At 35.0% G+C, this 17,258-nt stretch overlaps 1 protein-coding gene across 4 annotated transcripts in view; it reads left to right on the top strand.

The window, feature by feature from the left end:
- DLC1 (DLC1 Rho GTPase activating protein) overlaps nucleotides 1-17,258 on the top strand; it is a 257,450-nt gene that overhangs the window by 26,046 nt on the left and 214,146 nt on the right. The window contains exons 1-2 of one of the 4 annotated variants that reach the window (XM_066185797.1): nucleotides 14,279-14,477; nucleotides 15,143-15,318. The exons of 1 other annotated variant lie outside the window; for it this stretch is intronic. The gene's annotated coding sequence lies outside the window, so the exon portion shown is untranslated. Of the gene's footprint in view, nucleotides 1-14,278; nucleotides 15,319-17,258 lie in introns of those variants that run through there. 2 more of the 4 variants (XM_066185795.1, XM_066185794.1) reach the window with 2 other exon arrangements.

Genomic DNA, 17,258 nt, shown 5'->3' with positions numbered 1-17,258 from the left:
TTCTTCTGCATTAACAGTAATTTCTTCAGTAAAACAAAGCTAGCTGTGCTACCCCAAACTAAGCCTTGACTCATAGTATTATTCATAGCATGGGATTCTAAATGTGTTATTGGGTATAATCCATCATAGCTCAACATGCTTTGTGGCATCTGTGGAGTTTGTTGGGTACTTACAGGACACAGTCTTCAGGATGTGTGTGTGTGTTGCACACTGTGTACCCATATGCATTTTGGAGCTTAAAATAAATCCATAATTGAAAAACATCACTGGACTGGATTGGTGAAAAGTTATGGTGAGGTTAAGTATGTCTGGTATCTGTTGCTGCTGATTGTGATCTGACATTTTTTTACTTTGCTTGGCCTCTCTTTCTCCCATTTAAGTTTGAAGAATAAAGTAACTGGTAGAAAATAGTGATTAGGAGAAACTATAATCTCATGTTCATCTGATAGAGGATTGACCCTGTGCCCTATGCTCTACACTGTACTTCATAAATCTTTGGAGGATTTACAAATAGAAAATCTTTTCTCCTTACTCCCCCATTATTAATTAATCCTGAAGATTTGTGAAGTTTCCTTACTGTTCCCATAGTATTCCCTTGTTCTGTTTAATATTTACACTGACTCAATTCCTGACTTTTAGTCAGGTGGCTAAAGTCAAGTCACTGATGGAGAATGAAGATGTCCGTCTATTCTGGATTCACATGGCCTGGGTATGCACATTGGACAGCAAGTAGATAACTCACACAGAATCATTTAAACTTTTGATAGGTTGGAAACCTTAAGGGGCTCTTTGAACTGGATAAATAGGGCAAGTTGTGAACTATGTAATTAACGAACTTATTCCACAACAAAGTAGAGACTAAACCTGAATTATACATACTGGTACCTGGGGGAAAGAAAGAAAAAGAAAAAGAAAAAAAAAAAAAAAAAAAAAAAAAAAAAAAAAAAAAAAAAAAAGGTGGGTGTAGGGAAGAGAGCTCAAGGTGGGAAAGAAACCTTTCAAGATTGATGATCTGCCTCCCAAAATTATCATCTATCAAAGGATCGTATTGAGAGATCATTTAGTTATGAACATCAGGATTAATCTCCAAATCTTCCTGAAGTTTCCCATCATGAATATGCTTTAAATGTGCTGATTCCAATTTGAACTATGCTGGAATGGGAAAATTTTATTGCAATGTGAGCAAAATCTCATTAACTGAGAAAATGGACCTGAACACTGAGCTTGTAACTCAGTTGTTCTCAAGATTTGTCATCTTGCAGACCAGCTCAGTTTTCTAGTTCTCTCAAACCCCATGTGATATATGATTGCTTCCATCTGTTTATGAGGTTAAATTTCTGAACTGCAAGTGTGGAAGGAGAAATTCAGTTATGCATGCTTCTAGCTGAATAGGTCTGCTAAAAAGAGAAAAATGTTTCAGTAAAACTTCTTTTTTCTAGAGTTGTATTCAATGTTAATCACTTACCGTGTTAATTTCTAACTGTGACATAAACAAATTACAATAGAAAGCTACATCCTTCTTTCTATGCTTTGATAATATCTATCATGTCCTCAGAAATGCCAGTGGAATGCCACCTTTCTGAGCAGAGTTTTCTAGACATCACAGTCCTTTATGACAGCTGCTCTAACTCATGAGGGTTTCTCTGTTACTGAGGAATGTAGCTTAAAGTCCTGAGATTCACAAGTCTTAAGGTTACTTGGGATGCTTACTTCTCAAAAATATTAGTGTTACACATTTGGCAATTTTCTCTGACTAACCTAACCTAAAAACATAAACCCCCCCCCCCAATTATTACTATTATAAAAGGAGTTGAGAATTTGATTATAAAATTTGAGTCAGTGACAAAAATAAATGTAAACCATTATATATAGGCAGTGTTTAGCTATAAGGCTGTTAATGAGGCGCTGAAATATTTCAAGTGGTACAGTTGTACTTTGGTTGGAGAAGAACTAGTTTTGCATCACTACAGTTCCTTTTCAGAAGGAACTTGTCGTCCTATGCATTCTTAAGTACATCTTCTAGTTGATCTCCATTAGGAACCCTGCTTCAGTGACAGAACTCTGTGTCAGATTTGGCCATAAAAATTTGCAGATCTTCCTTTTAGTCCTTTAGTATTAGGATTTTCTTCACTTCTTCCTTGAAGTTCATCTAGGAAGCATGTGAATATGGGAAGTACACCCAAGAAGGTAATACTGACTAAAATGAACAGGTTTTTGTTTTCACCTTTTCAGGCTGATCAAACGCACGGTTTACTCTAACTTTTTTAATCATAAGGGACACTGTGTAAAAGGAACACCTTCTCTTCAAAAGGAGAAGTTTTGTGAGAAGACTTGTTCTTTCTAACTGCAAGATGGAAAAAAAAAATTTAAAAATCACTTTGATCTTAAGAAATTATACCTAATGGGCTTTGTGGGTTACCCAGATATGCAGAAGAGCATATTTCAGTGTTTCCATTTGTGGTCTGCTTTGAATCCCCCTTAGATTAGCATAATAACTTTGTGCTAGCCCTGTTCTTAACTTTTGCTTTCAGGTAATTCTGTCTTCTAGGTAATTAGGTAATTACCTTTTAGGTAATTAGGTCTTCTAGGTAATTATGACAGTCAGCATGGAATCAATACTCTCTTGAATTGTAAGGAAGTAAAAAAAATATCGTGTCTCCTTAACACACAGGAAATCAAGTAACTGAGAATTTAGCATAATATCTCTTTTCAAACTAAGCTGGCACATGATAGAAAGGGTGAGTTCTCTGAAAATAGGATGCCTATGAGCCTAGCCAAGACAATTAAAACATTGATATTGGTTAGACAGACAAGAGTTCACTTCTACTGTTTCTATTGGAAAATTTGATATTTTAAAGACAAGAGAAACTACCAAAAAAAAGCATTATGGAAATCAGTGGATATGAAAGTGTTTGATATACCTTATCTTCATATATGTTTGTATGTCTATGTTACTAAACATATGAATAGAGGAAACAACTTGAAATGAAAACTCCATGTCCTTGACATATTTATTACCTTGAACACCTAAAAGTTTTGTTTGAAAAATTTCTGTGATGTCTGGGAAACATTCCAGATTCCTGCTTCTCTCTCAGAAAAGCTGGTTTTAATCTGTCCTTTCCCCAGTATGTAAACTAATCTTACAAAGCTAGTGTGGCGTAAAGGATGTGGAACTTGAACTCATATCAAACATTGATAATTTTGTATTTTTCTTCTTTGAATAATAAGATGACAAAATAAGGCTATCCAAAATTCTTCTCTTGGTTATGTATATCTCTTTTATTTTATGTTATCTTAAAATACCAGTGTGTCATGGGAGGTAGAATAAAACAGATCCTGATTTTTTACTTTGATATGTCATCTGCTGAATCTTCAGGTATGATTCTGACCAGTTCTAGGTCAGCAAAACTGCTGGAGTCTTCAGACCTTAACAGAGCATATATTCCTTTCATTTTTATCTCTCTTCTGTTTGAAGATACATAGCTGGTATCTTTTTTCCCTTGTATGATACTACTCTTTGATCTTCCCCACAAATACTTGCTGTGTATAGTTTGTCACTCTTTTTCAGGTATCTTTTCATTACCATCTTCCCTCAAATGACTTGAAAAATAGAATTTTTTTCAGTTTTTACCCACTTTTATAACAGCATGAAGTTTACCTGTTCCTTTGACATTTATAAAAATCTAATTAGTAAATCAGGTAACGATTTTTTAAAAAGAGTTTTACAAGCAATGCTAAGTTGCACTGTATGTTGATGTTAATTTTGGATTTTTTTATCAGCATAAACTTTTGTTCCAAAGACCAAATTCCACAGTTATCTAATTATTTCAGTGGGGAGGTTCCTTGCAACTTTAAAATTTGTTTATACAGAAACTCTAATTGGAGTTGCTTTTATAAATGATGAAGTATTTATCTTAAGTTTCCATTGCCTTTACTCTCACTCTTATAACGCTACTATTTACCCTGGTATGTTTTGTTTCTTTTGTCCCGTGTAATTTGAGATTGCTTCTCTCTGAGGAAAAAAATCATTGTTTCTCAATTACACACACTCAAAGCCTACTGTTGTGCTTATCATGGTTTCGGTCAAGTTAAACAAGTGGTCTTGAAAAAAGATGTGAAAACAGTCTTTATCTTTGTCAGTTTTGCCACTTCTAGAAGGACTAGCAGCTGGGAAGCTCTGAACAATCATGGTAGTCAGACTAAGAAATGTAGGGAATGTGAGAGAGAGGGAAAAAATGTCTTACTAAGCTAAATTTGGAGAAATGTTCTCTATTTTATAATACCATGCAAGAACCAAATACTGCCAATGAAAATATCAAGAATGGAAAGAGGAAGAAAGCATCAGCAAGGGATGAATAGAATATTTATTCTATGAAAAGGGAAGCGGAAACCCTTCAAGATGAAAGCTCTATGTGATTTTGTTTTCTACTCAGAATCATCAATGCTGTTTTAGTGAAAAAATATCATGGTGGTAATTATAATTAATTCAATAAAATCTTTAATGCTAATCTTTAATGAAAGATTAGAAAACCACTCTAATGTCTAATCAAGATCAATAAAGGCTAAGCTCCCAGTGCCCATGACAAAACCAATAAAACCAATCAAAACTTCCCTTGAGAAGGGGTGTTGTAGAACTCCCTTACTGAGGTTTCCCTCTTTTTCCAGATTCCTAATATATCTATGTTAGCACGTTAGTACAAATGCAAAGCATTTTTTGAGGCAAATCTCCTAGTCATCCTATCTACTATGTTTTAATAGCAGGCTCTACGAGCATGTGGATGAAAGTAAACTGCATCACATGAAGCACACCTATTACATCCAGCCCAGGGCACCCTACTAGTTAAAGAAACACAATCTCTGAAATGCATATAATGTAGATCTCACTTCCTCAGCTGTTTCTCTGTACAGGTTTACTTCCATTGGAGACTACTCACCAATGCAGACATAAGTACTGTGGCCCAAGACCACACTAAATAGACCACAAGATCATGTAGACACTGGTACAGCAAGTGTTGCCTGAAAGGCTCTGTGAATAACCAATAGTCTTGGCTTACAGTCATTTTTGAAAAAATGGGAGAAGTCTTGCCAGGACATAAAATTTTATAGGAACAGAATCAAAGCATGTCTCTCTCTAGTTTTTTTCATGGTGTTAGATGTTAAAAACAACTAATAAGGAAGCTTTAAAAAATAAAATTATTGGGGTAAAACAACTTAAATTTCTATTCTAGAAAAGTGTGGATGAAAACTGTGGTCTTTGAGTTCTTTCTTCCTTTTTTTTTTTCCTTTTTCTTTTTCTTTTTCTTTTTTTTTCCCCCCTAATAGTCTCAATACATTTTGGTTGCTTAATCTTTGTTTTTCAAAACCAAGTTGTTTAGGCCCAGCTCTTTCTTCAAACTCCTTTCTTTTTGAAGTCAGTTTCTCAGCTTAGTGAGATATATTCAGAGTTGCATACATCTGTCTTGTCTTTAAATTTTGGCTGGTTGCTGCCAGTTTAGTATTACTTGTGGAGAGTAGAGGGAGAGTGAAAGTTACTGAGAATATTCTGTGAGAGCTCCAAGCCTGAGAAACAAAGTGTTAAGAGACAACACTATAAGAAATCTCCCTTAATTATTGCTGCTCTTCATGGAAAGTGAAATACTGAACTAGATAAATGGTGTGCAGAAATGTTAAATTTAACTCTGAGTCACTAGCAGTTAGACATCAGATATTTCATTTCATCTCATGGAGATATTACTTGCATTTTATTTTCCTTATATGTTCTGTGGTCAGATTAATGTGAGAAACCACCAAATCCTTTGGTTTTAATTTAAGTGTTGAAGGGTTTTGAGTTTTGTTGGATTTTGTTGAATTAAAGAAGAAAAATTAAGAAATTTATAGGTCAGCATCAGCTGAGATGTATACAATGTATACCGTTGCACTGGTACAGAACATATGGTTGTTACAACATATATGTTGTTAATCCAATTGGTGCTTGTGTTGCAGATATGTCTCTGTTCATATTTATAAAAGAAATTAGCACATGCCCTTATCCCCTAATAAAATTAAGTACTGCACTCTCTCAATACAGTCCTATCCCATTCCTGGATGGAAACCACCTTTGAAAAACTTGCTGCTGCAATTGATTCCCTCCTTATTCTCATCATTGCCTCCTTCTAATTACCATTGCAATTTTAACACTTACTGGAAATAGGGAAAAGAGAGGGAGAAGGAAGAAAAGTCAGGTGGTTTTCTCCCAGCATTATCTATCTGTCTTCTCTGTGGATCAGTTCTCTCCCTTCATACAGGACAAGGGTCTGGAGGAAGTCTTCCCTTGGAAAGCATAATGAATTCCCAGGGGGCGATGAACAATTTTACTTCCTCTGCAGAAAGAGGCATGAGGAGTTGCCTTCACCACACATCTGCACAGAGTCAAGCCATCTCACGTGTGAGAGAGCAGCAGGCAGATTTTTCATCACCAGCCCAGATGTTGGAGTGACCAAGCACATTCCTGCCGCTGCAACCTCATCCACAGTTTGTTACACAGAGTGCATGTTTTCCTATTAAAATAGGGAAACTCATGTCTTCCCTGAGTGCCAGAAGACCCAAATTTTACTGTACTCTATTTTCAGAAAGATAAATTAGGAAGAAAGTTTGTTCATAAAAAAGTTAAGTGTTCTCGATTTTTAGGCAATTAGGAAGCAGACAAAATAGATACAACTAAAATGTTAACAAAAATTGTAACTTTCAGCTTTTGAAAAACAGCTTTTTCTGTCTCTCCAAGGAGGAAATAGAAACAGGCATAAGGTCAGAAATGTTGGGTTTTCTTGAATTTGAATTGGATATTCTGTACTAGGACAGTCATAAGAAAACATGACATAAGAATGGTGGTACTGTACAGCAAGGTCAACCCAATATTCTGTGTCTTACCGTGGCCAGGAGCAGATTCCTAGTAGTGGTGAGTCATGAAAGATTACAAAAACAAGACCACCACACCGGAAGGATTCTCCTGCTAGTTCTCATCTTTAGTCCCCCAGTTTCCTCAGAAGTTTAGATGAGAATCTCAGGCCAATGTTTGCATCTTTGTTTAATAACCCTTGATATGTCTATGTACAGAGGGAGGAAAGGTTGTTCTTACTGCGCTGCCTTAGCTGATACGAACCACAAATTGAGACCTTCCTTAACTCATCAGAATTCTGAATGAAATATAGTAGGATTAAAGACCAACATGCAATCTCATTTATACTTTTTTGTACAAACACCTTAATTATGTTTAAATGCATATCTTTGCACCCTAGAGACTTTTAACATCTGTGATAATATTAAAGTATTGATAATATTTTAGTATTTTGGTAAAATATATTAGTTACGTACATAGTGAGTACTTAATATATTATTATTAAATATTTATGAATTTAACATCTGTTATATTAGTAAAGTGTTATGCTGGGGAGTTTTCTCCCACAAAGTTTCATTTACCTTTATGGCTGCTGTCTGCACTGTTAGAATGTCTAAAGACAAACTTCTTTCTTCTAATGATGCTGCAAACTACTTTAAATCAGCATAGCTAAGGTTAATGACCCTAAATAAAATGATACTAGGAAGTAAGCCAATAATACTCTATTGTTTGGCAAGTCCAAATTTATTTTATAGTAACTGGTGGTTTCTACAAGAAAACAGTGATAATTATATTTGTGTCACAAGTATTTTCTCAGGAAACAGACAAACAGCCTTTATTGGTTTATTTTAAGACTGAACACATTACCATTTTAAGTATTTTCTTATTGACTCTGAAGATGAAACAGTTTTGAAATGAAACAGAAAGGGTAAATTTTTAGGGTGTTTTGCAAAAGAGAGAATAAAAGCGGAGTTTGCACAAACTTTATAGATTCTGTAGAAATATTAAACAGAATATGCATACCCAAACAGAAGAAGCCGAGCCCTGTGTTTCTCCAGCACTGTGTTTCACCAACTACAAATTTACATGTTATTACAATGAGAAAGAATGATAAGCTCCTAGGTGTTATTGATTGCTCTTATGCATACAGCCACACAAGGTTAGGAAGAGGATCAACAAATTTTGTGATTTTTATTCTTTATATTCTTTTATGTTCTTACATTTTAGATAGGTGGACCAATATAAAATAATTGATAGTAAATATAAATACAGAGATACCACTAAAACAGTGCCAGTAGAGGGAGAGAGGAAACAGCCTCAAGTTCATCCAGGGGAGGTTTAGATTGAATATCAGGGAAAATTTGTTATCTGAAAGGTTTGTCAACCATTGGAACTGGCTACTTAGGGAAGTGGTAGAGTCACCATTCCTGGAACTGTTCAAAAAGTACATGGACGTGGCACTTGGGGATACGGTTTAGTGGGGAAACACAGTTGTTCTGGAATAATGGTAGAAATTGATGATATTAAAGGACTTTTCCAGCCTTAATGATTCTAAGGTTCTAGGTTTGAAAATTCTCATGTAAGTTATGCTGAGCAGACAGCCACTGAGAGACTGGCATTCCACAGGTCTGAAAGCAATTGGGAATGATGAATCCAAACAGCTCACACTGTCTGGAACAACAGGACCAGATCCTCAACTACTTTAAATTGCAGTATCTCCCCTGAGTTTAGGGCAACTATTTTGATCCAATCACAAGAACATTAACAGCAATAAAACGTGACTTTTCAAGTTAATGTACTTCAGCATACTTCCAAGAACATTCATATAGTTATGAGATTTAAGGACAGTATTGTCTTCACTGAGAGATGAAGAATGTTGAAAAACCTGGCTGCATATTGTCTACTCATACTCAATGTTTAATGGCACCATCCTTAATATTTACCATATGCAAGCATGTAGTCTGCTTTATCAGTGCTTGTTAATTCTGTGGAAAAAACATACCACCTGCACCCATGAGATTATTTTAAATTCATCTTGTAACCACCATATTTTTGTACAGTACTTGAAAACGGAGGGCAGTTAATGTATCTTCACACTTTTGCTTGAAATTTGTGCTCTTTAAAAGAAAAACTGTCATTACAGGGGCTTGATTTAAAATTTAATAATTGCTTGAAAGACTTCCCCAAAATAGAAGATACAGTCTTCACAACAGGAAATATAAACTATAGTTAAGCAATACACAGCTTTCTGAGTTTCTTGCCAAGTTATGACAGATACACTGATTGATTACTCAAAAGTAGAAGCAAGGCCAAAATCTGGATAGCATATTCCAGAGAGACTAGAACTACTTATTCTTTGATGAGCTCTTGAAACTGTGCTCTAACATGTTTGTATCATTGTGTAACACTGTTGACCAAGTAGCTTTATAATGTCTTGATGAACTTCAGTGTTAGTTGTCTAGAAATATTAAGTTTTAGATTGCGACAGGTTTTATTTCCATGGGGCCTGCAGTAATTGAAATTTTACAGGTTTTGTCATCAATTTGCCAACACAAGAAAAGATGTGTGCCTCAACCAGCATGTGCACCAACAGGTACACTTGAGACCTAGTTTGAGGAAAGTTTGAACATTTAATTACTTTTATGTTTGGTATTTCTAAAATGTTTTGCTCTACTGAAATAGAGCAGTCTGAAAGGATTTCCTATAACTATGAGTGAAGAAAAGGTTTTTTAAATCCTGACACAGAAATTTCTATCAATATTTGAAACTTGAAAACAAGTGACATTTGTTTGGAGCAATGGCTTACAATCTATGTTAGGGAAAATATAACTAACCCTGACAGACACACTTAAAATAGCCTACTATGTTATGAACAAAATCCTTCTTTTGATCATTCACACCTGAATGTTAATAATCAAAAATCCCAAAACAGGAAATAGAACAAACAGTTCTAAAAATACGTAATCTACCTGAGTGTTATCATCTACTCATTTGGGAAGTCACTGCATTCTTTTAATCTCATGTTAATCCTCATTTGGCATATTATTTTGGTGCTTGGGCCTGCCTCAGCAGCAGCCTGAAATTTGAGAGTTTGTCTTCTGTGGAAAAGTTAGAATCTTTGAATAAAAACTAAAAGGGCCTTGACTTTCTTTTTACCTTTTATTGGCTTAATGATAATCTTCATTAACACATCACTGAGAGCAAGAAGGTATATAAATACATGCAAGACTATAGGCTTCTTTTAAAAATGATCTTAATATTTTTGCCTAAATTATTGAGTAAAGTTCTTGATAATTAGAGTTCAATATTACAAATTGCAGAAATGTAATTAGCAAATTGTGTATTCAGAAGGGGTGTTTATTTTATTTGGTATGGTTTTTATAAAAAAAGAAACAACATTATTTCTGATAGTGATGGACATAGATATTATTGCTTCTCCTAGTGATTTTGATGAGGATTTTTTCAGTTCCAATTATATCCTACAGTTCATAAAGTCTTAGCAGTGAATAATTTTTTATATAGATTTAGTTTTAATATATTCAAATTAATTTCATTTTGCTGAAATTGTCGCTTGTAGATTTATTTCAACATGGAAATTGTAAAGAGCCTTTTTCAGACTTTCTCATGCAACACATTTATACTGCAATTCAATGCGCTGGGACCTAGCAAGGATACAGGAAATATGGTCATGTCCCTGAACAGGGCTAGTACATGAAATCTGAGTTTCTCCTATGCCTGATCCCCAGCCATTCTATTATGCCAGTCTGTGTGTGCCTGATGGATGCTTCTCTTTCCCTATACTTGCTCCCTCTTGTGTTTTATAATGACTTCAAATCCGAAACATCTTCATAAAATGTCCTGGCAAGAACAAAATCATGTACTTGATACCTATGAGGTGTGAAAGTGTGGAATACCACATGAAATCACCTGACTCCACTGTGAAACAAAAGTAAACATTGCAAGTTTGAAAATATTTTCTAAAATAGAGCTGTTCTTCTCTGTCTCACAATATTTTCAGCAGTTCCAGGTGTATTTAAACAAAATAGGGTGGGATTTTTTTTCCTATTCTTCAGTTTCTAGGGGAAATATATCCAGGTTTAGATATGCTCTATAGGAAAAAAAAAAAGATGTTAGCCAAAGCTATCATGTTTTTCTGTAGGGCATATGGCAACTTCTCTTTCTTAAGACAAATAAGAGTAAGACCTTAAGTGCTCTTTTTTTATTTAGCACATTACTTTCTCAACAGGCTTGCTTTTTTAGCATGAAAACATATTAGGTCTGTCCACAAAACCTGATGATATTGTTTCACAGAAGTTACTTGAATTTTGGAGTCAGTAAACCATTGCTATATTATGTTAATATTTTCCTATAGACCAGCTGTGAGATTTGGATAGCATCTCATTGCTTTATGTGGGAGATTTGACTGAGCAAGAACTAAATTATGGAAGACTCTACCACCATGTGCAGTTCAAGGTCTAGAAAAGACCATCAGATCTTCAGAAAAATAAAGAGTGTCTGAAAATATCCATATCTGCATTATGTTAATGTCTGTGTACTCCTACAACAGAAATTGCTTGACTGCTTTGAGTTGTTCTTAGTTTTTAATTGTTTTGGTAGTTGATTTTATATAGGATTGTGGAAATAACAAAATATTCGTTTCTTATTAGTTTCACTATCCACAATATGAGTGTACTCAGCTTACACTAATATGTCTAAAATATTTTATGTTTGTGAATAAATAATATTATATACGTGTGATTTTTTCTACATTGATCTTATTTTATAATTATTTTAGAAATAAAATATAATGAGAATAGAATATTATAATTCTTCAACTAACATAACCTAAATGAAAATTGGAGTTGTTTGAATAACTGATTTATATAGCCTAGCTTTGAGACTTACACTTTTTTGAGTTACAGATGTGCCAAGAAAAAAGACCACCTTTGTGTTTGATTTAAGCATAGAAATAGCAAGGAGACAAATTCTATCATTTTAGTATAGTCAGTCTGACCACAATGGAAATGCTGGTCCTATAAGTGAATTACCTTTTTTCTCGTTAGTACTTCATTCCTCGACTTATTTTTTCCATTCTGTTTATTGTTCAAGATCAAATAGAATTATCAAGATTTCAGACTTAAATGTTCTGATTTCACATGTTCTTTCTATTCTATCATTGCAAAGTTTTATTAAAGCAGCTTTGAATACGTATTCAAACTCTGGTAGTTCCCCTCCTTTCTGCAGATGTGATAACAGGAAGAGATATTTAGGAGGCAGTCTGCCCTCAGTTTTCTTAGATATGAAATGCACATACATTGTCTATGATGGTCTTTTCTCTTTCTCAGCTATTCATCAAGCACTAGAATATTTGAAATTTGTTTTGGTTTTGAAACTGTTTCACATAGCAGATCCTGTTCTAATAGTCTCATGCCTTTTAAATATGTCCCCACTTATAATTTTTTCAATCTGTCTTAGTCCTTGTGACTGGCTTCTGGAAAAAAAAAAAACATCAACAACAACAACAACAACAAAACAACCACGGAACACCGTATTTATATTAAGTGAAGTTTAGCTAAAGAAAAATAATTCGTAAAAAATAATTAAAATTCTGAAATTCTGTCTTTAAAATTTGTTTTCTTTTTTGGAACTGTGTGTTTCAAATTTTCATCACTTTTTGTTGTTGTTATAAAGCCAAACAGTTTTAGTAAATTTTAACTGCAAGTAAACTAAAGGCTTTTTGTTTTATTTTCATTCCCATAAACATAAATTTTAAAATTGTGTAATTTGTACAATTGCATAACTGCAAGTAAATATGCCCCCTCACAGCTTGTAACCTATTCACTAAATTCCAAACTGAAATCTTGCAGGGAAATAGTATAAATCACACTTCACAGTAGAGTAAAAGTTATGGATTCAGAACTGAGACTAGCCAAATGTAGTTAAAAATAATCCTGAAAAGTTATTTACCTCTGGGGCTGTGCTTCTGGCTTTTCTGAGTTTACCAGCACATGTGCTGTTTCCTTTTATGGGCTTCAAAGACCTCCGTCTTTGAAGATGCAGAGGTTAGGCTGGGAAGTCATTCCACTTAAGACTGTCTACCTCCACCATCCATGTCCATGAAAGCTACTGGGAAAAATTTCAAACCCACTTCCATTTGGGCCTGCATAATTTTGCAACTGACTTTTAAAGCTAATACTGTAATTTTAAGGCTGAAAACTGAGTATATAAAATTACATGTGTGACAATGAAGACCACATTTGGCAAATTTAGCAGATTTTAGCCCAAAGTTCCACATGCTCAGGAACTAAAGCTTGACAAATTAGGTCTAGATATGGCCATATTAGTGGGAGCTGGAGATAGCCCTACAGGGCTGGCTTTTCTTTGACTTAAGAAATGCCCTTGAAAAGATTCAATTGAGCTAATGAAGGCATTATATAAACAGTTGAGAGCAGTTGTTGGAGGCTGGTAGAAACTCATGTATCAGCAGTTAGTAATTAAGATCTTCTATCTCCTTTCAGAATAAATATCCTGTCCCAGTTGTGGCAGGCCTGCTAAGCACAGCCTTTCTGGTCAGTAAATATCCAGACATTTTTTTAAGTATGAAAATGCCTGCAGTATCTTACCTCTGTAGCTCCTTCTGAAAGCCAGACAAAGGCCAAAGTTTCCAATGAATAACCTAATCAATAACTGTAAAATCATTTACTCAGAGCAGTAATTAATAAAGGGGGTTTACACCAGCCAAAAGGGTCTTCAGAGAGTAAGTGATGTATGACTGGCCCACCTGGTAAGATGACTAAACAGCACTTCTTTCTGTCTTGAAAGAAAGTGCAAAAAACCTAAAAATTGTGCATGTTGATTACTATTATGAGTCACACTGACTTAAATAAAATAAATTCTAAGTCAGTTATTTTACCTAAATATGAAACCAGTGGCCAAAGATGGGGGTTTGCATGTGTTTATTAGTAGAATTTGTTACGTGAATAGCTAATATTTATTCCTAATAAATACACTAATTAAAGCCATACTAGTTATTTCCATTAGCTTACCCTCAAACTTCCACGGAGCTGTCCGTCTGGTTTTAATCAAAACCAAATGGTAATCCAAGTTCTCAGGCTGGAACAGCTAAGAGGAAGTCGTTCAGAGAAGGCAGAAGAAAGCAGAAAAGATAAACAGACGATATTCACTAAATTTGTACAGAGCAAAGGATGTAGATGCTGTGGGTTACTCAGGAGACATGATTCAGGCACCCTGTCAAACTGGAACGAAGTACTTACAAGTGTTTTATGTCAGCAAAATACTAATGTGATCAAGATGGAGTCTGTCCTTTTGCTTTTGCAGGGCTGGATTTGTGTGACTCTGGAGGATTCTCAAAAGAGGTAAAGCAACATATTCCACTGCATGCAACATGACTGTGTTTAAACTGTAGCATTCGTTTTCTCAGATCCAGCTTATTCTCTTGAGTACAAATGCAATTTTAGCATATGTCTTTAAATGGAGTCTATATAACGGTGTATATTTGTTCAACAGGATAGTACTAGACCTTTTGTCAGTGTGACGTGTTCAGTTTAGACCGTGCTTCTCACTACCTGATGTCAAAGACCAGGTATTTCAGAAATGTTCTCATATTGTTCTGGATAACTGTTACCTTTGCATGAGCATTAGAGATGCATGAAGTATTTTTTTAAAGGGAAAAATCCAGGAGGGAGAGGTTTAAAAGCATTTTTACATTATGTAGCTGTAGTACAGATATTTTTCTTTGGCAAAAATAGTCCAGCAGTATATAAAGCTGACTGCCTTGAAACACTCAGTCTTGACATTTTCTTTTCCCTCCATTTCTACGCTCTCTCCCTGGCGCAGGCAGGCAGGCTCGCTGTCTCTCTCTCCCTCTCTCTCTCAAAGGCAGGAAATACTTTTCAGGCAATCTGGGCCTGGTTGTTGAGGCCCCCTCTCACAAAACATCAGTCTGAATTTAGTAGACAGAAGTCACTGGGAAAAGCTTGACAGGCTCGTGCTTAGCTAAGGCTCCCTCCAGCTGCAGAGGGTGTTTTTGTTAGAATCACATATTGAGCAAAACTGCTTAGAATAGAGCAATGATCTCAGTAGCGAAATCTGAACTTTTCTGCTAGCAGAAGCTAGCTGGGACTGGGCTCTTTTGTTTGTTTGTTTGCTTCTTTGCTTCTTCGTTTTGTTGTTTGGGCTTTTTTTCTTCTTCTGTTGACCAAAGATTTTAGGGAGGTCATGTCTGAATTCCTGATTCTCTTCATCTAGGTAAGGCTGTCTTGGAATCTTTTTGTACTTTAAACTATCAAAAAAATTGAAAAAAAAAAAAAAAAAAAAAAAAAAAAAAAAAAAAAAAAAAAAGAAGGTAAGAAAAACCTCAGAAAAGAAACCAGTATCCAGCACTGAAGTGTTCTGCGTTCAGGATCTCAGCACTAGTAATAGAGGTAAAAAATTTTATAATCTTTAAAAATATACTGTTAGTTGTAAACTGTGACTATTCTATTTATCAAAATATGCCAGACCTATAAAAAAATTCATGTGCATTTTTCTTCATCTTTTAAAAATATGCTTGAAATGCTGAACTTTATTTGCATTCTTATATAAATAGAGCGGTAGGGTCTTTCTTGCATGTTTTTCAATGTACATTAAATAGGAAAGTTAGATGTGTGCATGTTTTGGGGGTTTTTTCACCTTTTTTAACAACAGGGAGGGTATTTAGGGCTATGTTTTTTTATCTCTCCCCACCTTCCCTTCCCTCCACTCCAGCGGTACTGATGATGGGGAGTGTTTTAGGTAGATATATCAGTTATATCTCTGCTGGACTAGGTCTATAGCCTTATCTCAGTCCTAGATGAAATTTGTTGTAGAAGTGACAATACAGTCTTAAAGGAGTACACTCTAAATCTGAAGTTCCAAGGTTTATTTGTAGGATTTAGCTAAATTATGTTATTTTTAGTAACATATGATTAGATACAGAGATTGCTGTGTGTTGTGCTAGCATTTGGAAGAGGTAAAGTAAGATTCCGTAAGTGTCAGCTGACTATAATTTTGGGGAGGATGTATGGATTTACTCTTTCTTCTTCTTAACCTAGTAAACATGTAACTAATAAAAATAACAATCTGCTGTTAAGGAGCTTAGGGAGAATATTACAATAGTATTTTTCACTGTCATGTGAATGCATTTATATTTCATGTAAAGCTGTGGTTTAATTATGAATTCGTTCTGGATATGAGAAGCATTTTTTATGTCTATATAGTGTTCTTTGTCTTCCTGAAAATTGTTGCTTATAAGTAATCTGAATTTTTTTTAAGGCTCCATGTAGTTATTGGCCAGATTGGTAACTAAAGGGAAGTCATCTGTTCATGTATTTCAAGAATCTTTTAACTTTGCTTTTACTATTTTTCAAAATAATTGTTGTGTAAGGAAATGACTTTGTGGTGTGAAAGGACGTGAAGGATATTCCAGAATGGGGTCAAATATCTCCTCTGCAATAGACTGAGAATTGGACACTTTACTGCCATTTGGGGGAAAAAAGTTATTCAGGGTGGTCAGAATTGGCTCTGGGTTGTGAAGGGAATATATCTGAGCTGCGCAGGGAACAACCAATCGGCAGTAAATTGTTCCTGTATATATCCTGGGGTGAATTTTAACATCATAATCACTTATTTGCTTATGGACAAGTCTTCTCCAGTGAGATGTTCTGGTCTGGGAGAGCTGTGATACGTAAGCGGTGGGACTGAGAAGTTGAGAGGAATTTGCCAGACTGAGTCTTTTTGTCATTCTCATGAAATTTGTGCTGGAACATTGATGTCTCAAAGGATTTAGCATTAGTGGCTTTTACTGCACTGCGTTCCCATGCTTGCTGCTCCAAGTATATGTGCACGTATTTAGTATTAGTGAGTACTCCAGTTAAACAGAAGAAAATATTCCCTATTAAGCAGTTATCTTCTGCAGTGCAACTTCTGGGGTTTAAAGCATGTAGCGACCTCATCTGACCTCACTTGCACATGAAAATACTTGACACCTGAGGAAGTTGAACTACAGGGTGGACAATAGAAGAGAACCCAGAAAGTATTTTCTCATTAAACTCCGAAGTTTCTTTTGAGTATAAGAAAATATACCACTGATAGATGCCTGTGTTTTTGATTTAAAAGGTTTAAATGAAAGTCCTGAAGACAAATCACTATTCGACTTCTGGTTCTATTTAGCCTAATTTCTCTGTTATGCTCACCTTGTTTTGGTTATTTTAAGATATGGTTGTTCAAGAAAAAGGATTCACAGAAAAGTTAGTCTAAAAAACCCTCTGAGAAATTATTTTATAGATATAGAACAATAATGAACATTGAAAATGAGCATCTGGAGTTTTTTGACCTTGCTGTGTTC

Source organism: Chamaea fasciata, unplaced genomic scaffold, assembly GCF_029207755.1.
Source record: "Chamaea fasciata isolate MVZ Bird 193981 ecotype frontalis unplaced genomic scaffold, bChaFas1.0.hap1 SCAF_6, whole genome shotgun sequence".
NCBI classification, from domain to species: Eukaryota; Metazoa; Chordata; class Aves; order Passeriformes; family Sylviidae; genus Chamaea; species Chamaea fasciata.
The sequence above is the reverse complement of the archived record's forward strand: the minus strand, read 5'-3'. Positions and strand labels throughout refer to the sequence as shown.